Raw genomic sequence first — 14,177 nt, 5'->3', positions numbered from 1 at the left:
CCAATCTCCACTAATAATATTCCAATCACTTTTTCTTTCTACATCTCTCTTATTTTACCAATTTTGCATTAAAACCCGATACATCTCCATTGTCCATATTATTATGGGACAGAAGGAGTAAAAAACTACTATATACTAGTGAGACTCATATTCCACCAACTTATTCAATTCACTTTTATTTACATTTCTTAAAACTTGTGCCGAGTCAAATGTGGACAAGTAATGCGGGATGGGGGGAGTATTAAATATTTAATTTTATATATAAATAAAGTTAAACAAGATAGTAAAATAGTACTACTAATATTTCTGAAATATTTAATTTTATATATAATATTTTTATAAATAAAGTAAACAAGAATGTAAAATTACTAATTATATTTAGATATTTAATTTTATATAGTAACTTTATAAATTTTTATGTGATGCTAAATCATAATTGTTTTAAATATAATTCATAATATCTTGAAACTACAGGATAATAGATACATTATCAATATTTTTTAAATTTTCTATCATTTTATGTACAGGATATCATTCATTTAGTAATAACCAATATTTTTATAATCTTTAATTAGAAACTCAACTTCACAATAATATGTAAATGGGCCCATTCCTAATAAATGAAAGCCCAAATGAATATTAAAACAAAACAAAGCCCAAACATCACTCATCTCTACCTCCTCTACTTCTGTATTGCTTTGTGTGCGCTGTGTGCAATGTGTGTATTATTGTATTATATGTATGCGCATGCAATGTGTGTAAGCAGATGCCGATACCCAATTTTAGAATTACTTGGAATTCCATAAATCAAAGTTCGGATTTAATTTAAATTATTTGTAATTCCAAATATTTTTACAATATCAAACAATTGATATGGAATTGAAGTCTGCAATTCTAAATTCCCAATTCCGTAATACCCAACTGATTATTATTATATTATTATTAATACGGAGTAATTGGTAATTTCATTTTCAAGTCTTAAAAGATTCAGATTCCAACTATGAACACCAGATGCAATGATGCAATGGCTTGTAGACATATTAGAAGATCAAATGCATACAATAGAAAATCAGAATCAACGTCAACATATTAACCTACCGATTTGGAATTCATTCCAATTAACATTTCTTTCAACCAATTTAGATTTCATTTTTTTGTCAGAAGAGAAATGCAACCAGATGTTCCGGCGATATACTCCAAGGCCGACCGTGAGTCATTCTTACTTTATTTTAATCGACCTCACCACATGATTTAGAGTTTTGTGAATTTCATTTTTTGCTTTTATTTCAATAATCGCTGCAACTGATTGCTATCATCTCTGGAATTTATTTGTGAATTTTGAATATGTGATGTGTTGTGTGCTTACAGTGAATTAGTACGCTTACAGTGAAGTGAAGTATTTTACGTTGAATCGTATTATGATTATAGTGAAGTATGCGATGCATGTCCTATAGTATTCTGTTTTTTTCTCAGTGAAAATATATTAAGCATGTAGTGAAGTATAGTGTGTTTACAATTAACTTGTACTCCATGTTTACAGTGAATCATATTATGGTTACAGAGAAGTATATGATGTATGCCCTACAATATGATTTTTTTTTTTTTCACTTCATTGAAGTATATTGAGCATGTAGTCAGTGGTGGAACCAGAAAATCAAATAAGCCGGTGCTGAAAATAAAATAAAATAAAATATAAAAAATTATAATAATCATTATTATTATTTTCAAATAAATAATACTCCTTCCGCCTGCCATTAACAGTCCTGGTTTACTATTTTAGTCTGTCAATTATTAGAAGTTTCGGTTCACTTTTACTATAAATGGAAGGTACACCTTATTTTCCACCAAATCATTCCACTCATATTATAAAACTAATATATAAAAATAATTTCCACATTTTACTATCTTTTCTTAATCACTTTTTTTATAATATTTTTTAAAACTCATGCCAAACTTTAATGTGTCTCCTAATGATGGACGAAGGGAGTATTATTTTAAGATTATGAGGATAGTTAGATTTGAAAAAGGAGATGAAGATGTGTTGAGCAACTAAGCAATTAACTGTACTTCTATTTCTATTATTTTACAATCAACTAAATAATTAATCGTCCAAATTCAACAATTGGGCAAAATTCATGCGCAATGTATTATTCAATACTAAGATGAGTAAAATATAATACTTCCTCCGTCCCTGAATAAGAGTAGCACTTTTCCATTTCGGTCTGTTCCAAATTAAGAGTAGTACTTTTCCATTTCAATCTATCCCCAATTAAGAGTAGCACTTCATTTTTATTATAAATGATGTAGGTATCACATTCCACTAACTCACTTCACTCATATTTTATTATAAAACTAATATAAAAAAATGGTCTCACATTCCACTAACTTTTTCAACCAACTTTTCTTTACATTTCTTAAAATTCGTGCTCGGTCAAAGCTACTCCTGATTAATCAGGCACGGAGGAAGTACATAGTATAATTATTTGTTTATAATATTTGATAATGTCTTCCTCATCACTCTTTCAAAATAATTCTATGTTGCAATATGCATTTTTATTATTAATACGATATTGGTATATTCTGATTTCTAGTATATTCTGATTTCATAACTTATTAAATAAACTATTAAATCTAAAATAGTGGTATTAAACAATTGGGCAAAAGTCATGCGCAATATTGCTCTATGAAAAGTTAAAATAGGATAGCTTACGGTGAGTCAGACATCATTTCCAAAGTTCACTACTCCTCTTTCTTGGTCGCGATACGACTATATCTATTCTCTCTATGACTCTCCATTTCTTCTCCCCCATCTCTCTAAAAACATGAATACCCTCTCTTCAATTTCCGCCCCAAGCAGGAACAATTATACGTGTCCGGCGCCGGCAAGCAGGGGCTTGCCCCTTACTAGTTCCGCTGCTGCATGTAGTGAAGTGTAGTGTGCTTAAGTGAACTTGTATATGCTTACGGTGAAGTAGTGAAGTATTTTACATTTACAGTCAATGTATTATGGTTACAAAGAAGTATATGATGCTTATAGCGATGTTTGATATTTAAGTGAATAATAATGTGGAGGGTGAAACATTGAATGCACTTAAAGCTAATTTCATACTAATCGATACACTTAAAGGTTTCATGCTATAATTTCTGTCTATTATGATTCTATATAGAGGGAACATCTTTTTTAGTCCACAAACTTTGTTAAAATATCATTTTAGGTTTGTGAACTTTGAAAATATCATTTGAGGTCCGTCAACTATGAGATAATATCATTTGAAGTACTCTTTTTACTATTTACAAGTTTTTTGAATGAAGATACCCTCAATATTTTTAAGGGTATATATTTTTAATAAACTTATGATATACTCATATTTTTTATAAATATCTTTACTATATATTTTTGATGAATTTTCTAAATATAATTTGACCTTCAATATTATCACTTAATATTGTGACATGCAAGAAATAATTTTTATTCAATTTTTTTATTATTAAAAAAGTTCTATATTCAATTTTAAAATTCTTTAATATAAATAATTGAAGAAGCAATTTAACTTGCATGTCACAAAATTAAGTGATAATATTGAAGGTCAAATTATATTTAGAAAAATCGTCAAAAATATATTGTAAAGATATTTATAAAAAATATGGTATATGATAAGTTTATTAAAAATATATATCCTTTAAGGTATTGAGGGTATTTTCGTCCAGAAAAACTTGTAAATAGTAAAAGAGTACTTCAAATGATATTATCCCATAGTTGATGGACCTCAAATGATATTTTCAAAGTTCACGGACCTAAAATGATACTTTGGCAAAGTTCGTGGACCAAAAAAGAAGTTCCCTCTTTTTACTATTTCTAAGTTTTTTTGAACGAAAATACCCTCAATATTTAAGGGTGTATATTTTTAATAAACTTAACATATACACATATTTTTTATAAATATCTTTACTATATATTTTTGATGAATTTTCTAAATATAATTTGACCTTCAATATTATCACTTAATTAGTTAATTTTGTGACATGCAAGAAAAGATCCCTTTTCAATTTTTTATTATTAAAGAAAAATTCTTTATTCAATTTTAAAATTCTTTAATATAAAAAATTGAAGAAGCAATTTGACTTGCATGTCACAAAATTAAGTGATAATATTAAAGGTCAAATTATACTTAGAAAATTCGTCAAAAATATATTATAATGATATTTATAAAAAAAATATGAGTATATGGTAAGTTTATCAAAAATATATACCCTTTAAGGTATTGAGGGTATTTTCGTCCAAAAAAACTTGGAAATAATAAAAAAATACTTCAAATGATATTAACCCATAGTTGACAGATCTCAAATGATATTTTCAAAGTTCACGGACCTAAAATGATATTTTGGCAAAGTTCGTGGAAAAAAAAGATGTTCCCTCTTTTATATATTTCTGCAGAATAAATGAATCAACCAGTTGTTGATAAAGATTCAACAATATTGAAGTAAATGTCGTTATTGGTGAAGTAAATAAGACGTGTATACTGATTTTTGATATTTAAGTGAAAAAAATTGTTTATATTGTACTTTCTTTTCATTTCAGTGAAGTATATTGATTATATAGTGATGTATACGATGTTTATAGTGAACTACAATATTGGTATGCCTATTGGCATGTTTATTATGCTTAAAAATGTTCTTTTTCAGATTATACTTACAATACTTTGGATCAAACAGCTGTGAAGAAGATGTCAAAAGAAAGGCATGATAGACCTCCATAAGAAAAGTAATATGTTAAGTGAAGGGGTTGGCAGCGGAAGCATACATAAATCGATTACTTAATTATCCTGATCTATTTAGCATATTATTTAGACAAATTCTATTCGCGCAATTATCACATGTATCATGCTCATAACTCAAATAAATCATGCTTTAAATTAATTAAAACCTAAAACATGTTTTTCTACGGTTTAGCTATTCTACCTTGATGATTCTCCAAAGAATCGAAGATAGCTAGCGCCTTCTCCACGTGAAGATCTTCAGTACTAAACCACGGATCTTCTGTCTGGTTCCCGGACTGTAAACTGATATCAGGGTGGGCTATCTCACCAGTATACTAGGACTTAAATAAAGAAGACGGAAAACCTATCCCACGGAAGAGAGGAAGAGGAAATTTTCGTCCTCTTCAAAATAGAGAGGGGGACGAAATTTTGTGCTCAAAATAAAAGTGATTTCTATCTCCTTTATTCTCCTATTTATATTAAGTCACATATTGGGCCCAGACAGGGATCTATAGAAGGTTTTGGATATGAGCTCCTCTAATTAGCTTTTTACTAATTAAATTAAACCCAATTTAATATAAGCTTATAATTGGAATATTACGAGCAGCCACTACAGAAGTAATATTGCACTCCCCATCCAAATCCGAAATTATAAGTACTTCGGGTTTCCATTGCTTAATATTTATTTCTCACGCTTAAGATAGAAACTTCCATTAATTAATCATTGTCTGCTATGGACTTAATTAATTAATATCTTACTAATTCCAAGAGTGGACTCATCAATAAATTCTTATTTATTATTCGTAGAGTAATCAAACTCCAACTAGCTAGGTTCCGAATAATAAAACTTTATTTCAAGCTCCTCTTGAGGATGTTATCAAACGAGACTCACCTCGCGCACGATTCAACATAATAGCAATCCTAACACCGCTAGATACTAATCACCACTACCCAATATACCAGGCTTATTGGGTTGCGAAAAACCCGCACCATTTGGTAAGTCAAAGTAGTGCATAATCAATATTGTATGCTCAATGCTAACGTACATTGATTAAGAAACAATAATTTACAAGACCTCGTCATTCAGTAGATAGCATAAAGACATGTCTCGCTGTTAGATCCAATTCAGTGCTATACCCCACCAATGTCATCTTATTTCAGTAAGGCTTAGAAATAATCGGACTGACATTGCAACCTTTCACGATAGGTAGCCTAAGCCTATCTAAGTTGTGAAATTCTTCTTTTTCTTTGTTTAGAACCGACCGTGTTACCTTAAAGTGAACGACGCCCACAACCGGTCTACTAAAATAAAGAGTTAGACTTTGTTAAGTTAATTATACATTTAAACATGTAATAAACATCTATTAAATGTAAAACATAACAACATTATGACAAAAATAATCTGTTTATTCATTTGGAAAATAAAATAAGAGTTTTAATAGTATTCAATCACTCGAAAGGTGATTTCTAGTATACAAACTCTAACAGTAAGTTATTTAATTATTTAGAGATATATATTAAGCATATAGTGAACTAGTATATGCTTAAAGTGAAGTATATTTTGCTTAACAGTGAAGTATATTACCTTATAGTATGTGAAGTGGCCTGGTCTTGGTCCTCGATGGTTTCGCATGTGGAATTGGAGTGTATCCAACTGATCAGGGAAGAGATTCCCGACCCAGCTGAGTCGTTGATACGACGACCGAGACCTGACTTCAAACAAATTTCCTCAACCCACTTCTACTGATTAGTATAGCGGAGGTAAGGGTCGAATCCCACGAGGATGGACACGTTTAGATAACTGTGGTGACTTTCCTGGGTGTTTGGTTAGCTACCACGCTTGGGTTGAGATTTTACCTAGACATGAAATAAGGTAGTACTCTACTGACTAGTAGACGGGAAAATAACAGACATGTGGGAGTGTTCGTGAAAATAGGGGACAAGGCGTATCAGAGACATATGGAAAGTAGACAGTTACTAAAAGAGGAAAATTATGTAACAAAGTGTATCTGATGACTGGGGCTCTCTGACAGGTCTGGATAGTACCTCTGAAAAGTAGGGAACAAAAGTAAAAAGTAACTTAAAAGCAAAAGTAGACCAAATAAAGTTGATTTTGACGTTTTCTTCCTCACCAAGTATTGACAAAAATCATATGAACACAGACACCATAACTAAACTTCAGATTCATGAATTCAAACTCAAGATCCATCGATTAAAATGCTTAAACTTAAATTAAACGGTAACTGCAACTTTTACTTCTACTGACTGACATGCAAGGAGGTAATCACTACGCAGAAAAGAAACTCATGCACGAGAACTTCACAAAACATAGCTACACTTCGAATCAACAACTTCCGATGATAAAACACTTAGAAATTGAAAGCAATAACTAAATCTAACTTCCCTAGGCAGAATGAAGCAAACTCAAACCAAAGTGACATGCGAAATAGAAACTTCATAACGTAAAAGCTGGAATTTAACAAAGTACTTCAAAAGAGCACCAACGATAAGTGTTTGCAGAATAACTAGCGATGAAAACAAGTAAACTTTAACTAAGAAAGCGATTAAGATTGTTTGTGCCACTCCGGGCGATGATACTACTATACTACTGCGATAACTGGCTGGAAAGGCGAACTGATGACTTCTCCGGCAGACTCTTGGACGTCAAGTGACCATGGCTGTGGCGAGGAACGAGAGGTAAGATAATGCTGAAGGGTGGATCTTCTAGAGAGAATTCTACTAAGTGTGATTGTCAAACTTCGAACCGAACTCTTTCTCTCTCTCCAAATGGCTTCTTTTATAGGGAGGCTTGCCCTTGCTTTTAGGGTAGACTTCTCCCGCATTTTGACCTTTTTACCCTTGTAAAATAATCATCCCAGCTATCCTCCTTCTCCATCTCGAGCCTTTTCTCTGGCATGCATTCTGGTCAGTATCGCACCCTTCTAGTGCCCTTTTCACTTGCGTCACACGAATCGTCACCTACTGACTTGGATCCTTCAATCCTGCACACTTAAGCAATTGTTTTGCAGATAATACATGTATTTCACGACATACTGACCAGTAACCAAGGTTTAGAATACGACTTATCAGTATGCAGAGGAGTTTATTATGCAAGTGAAGTATATGATCCTTATTGTGAAGTATAGCGAAGTTTATTATGCTTAGAAATGTATATTATGCAGTGAAGTTTATTATGCTCAGAGTGAAGTATATTTTATTTATAATGAAGCATATTGAATTTATAGTGATGTGTATCATATAGTACATTATGCTTACAGTAAATTTATATTTACTTCATGGTGAAGTATATTGTGTTAACAATGAATTATATTGACTATATATTGGAGTATATTGTGTTTACAGTCAATTGTGTTGCATTTGGTTGATTTGGTTTAGTTCATTAGATGACTTTTGAGTCTTGATTTTTTCACTTCATTTTTGTTAATATTTACTATCTGATTATAAAAAAGGTACTATTGGTATGTGAAAGTGATGTGTATTGATTGTGCGATGAGAATGTATTAAGGTTGTTTATATGTGAAGTATATTATGTTTATATTGAAGTATATTGGTTTCATAGTGAAGTAAATAGTGTTTATAGTTCGATGTATTGATTTTACAGTGAAGTATATTGTGTTTATACTGTATTGACTTTATATTTAATGATATTGTTAATCATATTTTACTTTCTTTAAATGATAGGATAATATGAGAATCTTTCGAAAGCTACTGATTTACTTAAAGAAAGACGAAGAGAAAAATATAGAGCGACGAAAGTAGAGGTAAAGATGATGAATGAAACTTGGGCGTCTATGAAGACGAAGATGATATCAATGGATAAACTTGAAGGTCCATGCAAAGTATTGTAGAGCATTCATGTATTCCAGAGCATTAATGTTATTGAAGACAAATCATGAGTCACTACAACATCAAATCATTACGAATATTGTAGGAAATACATCGACGTCGATATGGAAAAATTATTGCAAACTTCTAGCAAATTTATATACATTTGTAGAAATTGGTATAGTATATATATTTGTCATTTTGTCCACTATAAAATAAACCTTGTTCAGTTCATTTTAAGATGATTTTTACTACATATTTAGTTCACAAATGAATACTTGTTAAATGTATCTAACAAAATATAGATCACAATAAATTAAATAATTGTTGATATAAAATAAATAACTAAAGTAGTGAACTAAAATGTATATGAAGTGAACTAATTCGCATTTGTAGTGAAACAGAAATATGCTTCGTTTGTAACTTTCCGGGTGAACTACAATGATATGAAAGTGAATCAATCTTGTCTTAAAGTGCAACGTTTTGGTTCATAGTGAACCGTATTTGGTCAAAAACTAAGTTTGTAGAAAATAAAACTTACTTACAGTGAACTGAAACATGTACATAGTGAACTAAATAAGTAAGAAGTTAACTAAAAACATGCTAAAAATGAACTTATATATATTGTGAAGTATATTGTGTATACAGCGGATTGTATTGGCTTTATAGTGATGTATATTGTGTTTATAGTAAATTGTATTGGCTTTATCGTGTTTATAGTGAACATTATTGGCTCTATAGTGAAGTATATTGTGCTTACAGTGAACTTTATTTGCTTTATAGTGAAGTATATTGTGTTCACATAGTACTTATTTATAACTCCGTTTAACAATATAGTTCAGTTCACTATATAAAAAGTGAGTTCAAATGAACTAATTTCAGTTTAAAGTGCGCCATCTTCGATTATCTTAAAACTAACTTCAGCTTTACACTTAGCATCATTCCTAACGATGATGACTCGAATTAAAGTAATCCTCTTTGTTTTTGCTATAAAGTCCATTGCATACGTCAATGCAATTGAAAGTACAGAATAAATGTTGGATTGATCGAATGTAATCCTCAATTCACGATTGAAATTCCGATTTTCAGTTCCAATAATTTTAACGGTTGACGAGCATGATAGCGCCATGAACAAACTGATCTTAACTCTCTATCAAAATCTGACACTAAGTTAGGCGATTTTGACCTCGCCTAAAGGCGTGTCGGTGATTGACGTCGCCAGCTGAGATGATGGGCTATTTGGAACCCTATTACCTCATACCGAAATTGAAGACGAAGCGGTAAGAGGTGGAACAAGAGCAAGAGAATACGAGGGTGCTAATCATGAGATCTTGCCGATGACCGCGAGAGGAGGTGGAGTTGTGCTCCGCGCAAGGCAGGCCGAAGGAGGGCGTTGCCGAAGAAGGGGGTTACAGAGGATTACAGGGAGGCAACCGCGAAAGGCAGGCCGGAGGTGGGTGTCGCCGGAGAGGAAGTGGAGTCGTGCTCCGTCACCTCCTTTGCGAGAGAGAGAGAGAGTGCATAGTGTGTGTATGGGAATGGTGTGTGTGTATGCAGGAATGGTGTGTCACTATGTGAAATATAAAATGTTTCATAATTGTTTCATGGTAGTACAAAAAGTTTCATCATTGTTTTATGGTTTATACGTCCCATAAGTGAAAAGTTAACGTCGTTCAAACACATATAACGAAATGTACTTAATTGGACATGAGTGAAACATTTTGTATAACTTATGTAAACTTGAAAATTTTTGTACAAATATGAAACAAATAGTGTAAAACATTTTGTATAAGTTACGTACTTCCCTCCCAAAAATCAGATCAGAGCCGCCGCCAAGGCCTCGCTCTCCTCCTTCACGAAATTTCTTCTTCTTCTCGACGCGTCATCTTCTTCTTCACTGCGGTATTTCTCTCCCTTCTCTGAAATAAGTTACTTATTTTTCTTTAGATTAGCTGCAGAGATAGAGTATATTTTCTGATTCCTTGTTTTTCTCAAATCTGATTTGGTTATCAGCTGAATCCTAATCTATCTTGACAGAAAAGCATGACTTCCCGCTTGGCTAGCTCCGCCATATGCTGTCTGCAGAGCTCCGCCATGTGCTGCCTTTCTCTCCGCAGAGGTGTTCGATCTTCCATTTACGTTTCAGCGCCCGAAGCTCGATTCGTCCGCAGGTTCTATTAATAATATACTCCATTCTGACTTGTTTGCATTTGTCTAACTGTGGGATTTTTGTTAGAAACTTAGAAAAGATTGATCCTCGACAGTTGAAACCTTGGGATATTGATCGTGAATTGGCTAAACCCCCAGGTATTTGCAAAGCATCTGAATACTATTAAACTGAATTACTCACTCCATATCCATATGATTGATTATTATGTTCACTATTCTTAACTGATGGAATTCAGAAACAAATTTTAAAATTAAAATATAAACTCTTCTTGTTAGAGTCAATTGTCCATTTTTGTTGTGCAGCTTTCCATTGGCCACCTGATCTTGCTTTGAGCGTGTAAGAGATAAAATGTACATCATCATGCTTACAACTTTCCAAGGCAGACATCTACCCTAAGCCTGAGACCGTTGTTTATTATCATGATCATATTCCCTTAAAGAGGATGGCACCATCTCACCCAACTATCACATATGTCTTCCTTCTTTTCTAAAGGAAAACTATACTTTAAGTGGGCCTACTTGTAATGGTCTACTTCATTTTCATAGTTTTAAGTCGGGTCATGCTCTTTGGAACCCAACTACGAGTGAGTATAAGATCCTGCCTAAGCCCCTTACAGAACCCCCTGATCTACTTAGGTGGTTTATAACAGCATATGGAATGTGGTCTGACCATAAATTTGAAGATGTCAAAGTGATGCATCTTAAACAATTTTGGTTGGAAGATAATGCTGGCGAGTTATATTACTTTGACTTGTATTCACTTAAAACTAATTCCTGGAGGAGAATAAATTACACCGAGTATGACTTTTTTCCCTTAAGATATTGTGCTTGCCTGGATGGCATTTTTTATTGTAAAGCATATAAAAGAGGAGTCTGTGGCCCTGTCTTCTGTTCATTTGACCTTTCTACTGAAACCATGTCCACTTTACCCTTTCCTGAACTTAGTAAGTCCAATTTTAAAATTATAAAGTATAAGGGGCTGTTAAGTGTTGTTGAGTGGTTGGATGATAAAGATGATGTGCCTTGGAAGTTCCAACTCTGGAGTATGAGAGATGGATCTTGGACAAGAGAATCTGCTTTCCATACTCGTGGTATTAGGCGGATGTTATGGTCCTCGCCGGACGGTAAGCTATTGTATTTTGCAAGCTTGAATGATGAGCTAGTGGTGTTTGATCGTAGCATTGGAATGTTGAAGCATCTTGGTGTCAAATGGTTTTCGTCTAAACCAAAAACCATTCCGTTTGTTGAAAACTTTGGTCAACTCAATGGAATTTCACATGTTGAGGAGGTACATTCCCAATTCCTTATGCATATAAACTGTGAAAGCTTATTAATATATGTATGAGTAATGTGCTTATATTGAGATAATTCAACTTGATCAGACGCATGAGCAGAAGAAAGAAGAAAAAGATGAGGACGCATAAGAAGTATCATTCAATTAGGTTGCATTTCCAATATGGGTTGTTTATTCTTTTCCCAGAAGCAGAATCTGTCCATTACTTTCATTTTGGATACCCACTGTTCACGCTTTATTGATTCAAAAGAACAGTCTAGAAGGAACCAATCTGGCTATCCCAAGGGCAGTGAACCACAAACTGCGAGGAGGCACTGAGACTCTCTTGTTCGTGTAATATTTCTTGCTAATTACTATTCCAGTGTGCCATTTTCAGTTTACTTTTAAAATGTGTATTATTGGTTACTACGCACTGTGGCTATTTGTTTAGAAGTCTATATTAATTTTGTTTTGTCTTCTCACTTTGGGAATGTTATTATTCCATAACTAATTCATGATGCATTTCTTTCACAACTAAATGCAGAGCTGGGTGAGTTTTGACCCTCCAAAGTCAACAGTAAACATGGTGCTAAAAGAAGATTATGAGAAGGGAAGTCCGAATCGGCCATTGCTAAACATAAATACACAATATCTCAGTCCTCAGAAGAAATCTGAGGTTTCTCATTCAGAACTTTCGAATACCTCCGGAGCTTTTCCAAACCATCACAAAAGCAAAGGTATGATGAAGGTTCAACGGAAATAGTATTTGATTAGGTCTCTTGGTTTTGATAAAAATAAACTCAGAAACCAGTCTATTTCAAAAATGTATTCAAGGATCATCAACAAGGATCCTTCTGCATGGCTAGAAGATTACAAAACAAAGAGTAGCCCTCCTGGGGCAAAATTCCCTTTTGTTACAAGCCAGTCTAAATTTCCCCAGCAGCCTGCCACAAGCTTCCGGCCGTTAACATCAATGCCTGAGCAGTCTCTGGCTTCACCCTTTGGCTCGACTGGGAATTTAGAAAACTTAAAGGCAACAACCAAGGATCAGAAGAACACTAATCTGGTGCTGAGACATCAGATACTAAATTTCCAGCAACTTTCTTTTCTGCTTTTAGCTTTTCCCCTAATCAACCAGAGAAGAGTGTGTTCAGTAAAAGTTTGGAAAGGCCAAGTAGTCCTAATGATGGTCCGTTAGCTTCTAGCCCACTGCAAATGGTTTTGGATCCATCATCACCTTTGAGTAACAGTTATCCAGTACCCTCCTCCGTGGCAAAACCAAGTTCAGCAAAATTATTTCCTGCATCTCATTTCTGTTCTGAAGCCAAGGAGGGTGTGTCACAGCGGCTTACGTCTTTCGGCTTCAAACCACCATAAACTCTGCAGCCGACAACTGCTAACTGTTCTGGAGGATTTAGTTCTGGAGTTTCTGGTCAAGGTTCACCTGCAGCTGGATTCGGGCAACTTGCAAACGTAGGAGCTGGCCAACAAGGTCTAGGCTCTTTTGGACAGTCTAGGCAGCTTGGGACTGGTCTACCTGGAGGCACTGCTGGCTTTGGCAACACTGGTGTTGATTTTAGGGGTAGATCTGCAGCGGCTGCTTCAGGAGGTGGTGGAGGTTTTGCTGCACCAGCCACAGGTGGTGGTGAAGGTTTGCCGCAGCCACAGGTGGAGGATTTACTGCGGCTGCTGGTAGTGCTAATGCTGGAGGCGGGTTTATGTTGACAGGTTCAGGTAAATGCTATGTAGTTCAAACTTTTGTTATTTTGCTATATTTAATGATGTTTATAAAAAAAAAAAAGATGATTTCTCCGCGGGAGTTATTATTCGAATAGGTTGCTATATAAAATCTTATTGCAGAATATTCAGTGAATAGGCATGGCTATAAGTATAACTGATTGTGTTGTTCAAAACGTAAAGGTGGTGGATTTGGAGCTTTCAGCAATCAGGCTGGTAGTGGTGGCTTTGGCAGCTGAGATTCGGGAACGGGAAGACCTCCCTCGGAACTTTTCACAAAGATGAGGAAATAGTTTGTATCAGTAAATGTGATAGAATGGTGTAACAACTCTCATTACACTATCCCTTTTTTGCAGACTTCCTTGGAAATAAGATACTATACATTTTGTAAGCTC

The 14,177-nt window shown here is 33.9% G+C and overlaps 2 long non-coding RNA genes across 4 annotated transcripts; both read left to right on the top strand.

Annotated features, from left to right (window-relative positions):
• Positions 1–10,431: 10,431 nt before the first annotated feature.
• Positions 10,432–13,391, top strand: LOC125210948. 3 transcript variants are annotated; one of them, XR_007174436.1, is made up of 7 exons: positions 10,432–10,505; positions 10,641–10,774; positions 10,840–10,910; positions 11,076–11,896; positions 11,968–12,060; positions 12,155–12,399; positions 12,590–13,391. It is a non-coding gene; the product is annotated as an uncharacterized LOC125210948 (long non-coding RNA). The 3 variants fall into 3 exon arrangements; XR_007174437.1 differs by having other exon boundaries at positions 11,076–12,060; positions 12,590–12,782; positions 12,880–13,391; XR_007174435.1 differs by having other exon boundaries at positions 11,076–12,060.
• Positions 13,392–13,395: 4 nt separating this feature from the next.
• Positions 13,396–14,177, top strand: LOC125210947. Its single transcript, XR_007174434.1, has 2 exons — positions 13,396–13,779; positions 13,966–14,177. It is a non-coding gene; the product is annotated as an uncharacterized LOC125210947 (long non-coding RNA).

Source organism: Salvia hispanica, chromosome 3 (genome assembly GCF_023119035.1).
Source record: "Salvia hispanica cultivar TCC Black 2014 chromosome 3, UniMelb_Shisp_WGS_1.0, whole genome shotgun sequence".
Lineage (NCBI taxonomy): Eukaryota > Viridiplantae > Streptophyta > Magnoliopsida > Lamiales > Lamiaceae > Salvia > Salvia hispanica.
This window is presented reverse-complemented; position numbering and strand designations above follow the sequence as displayed.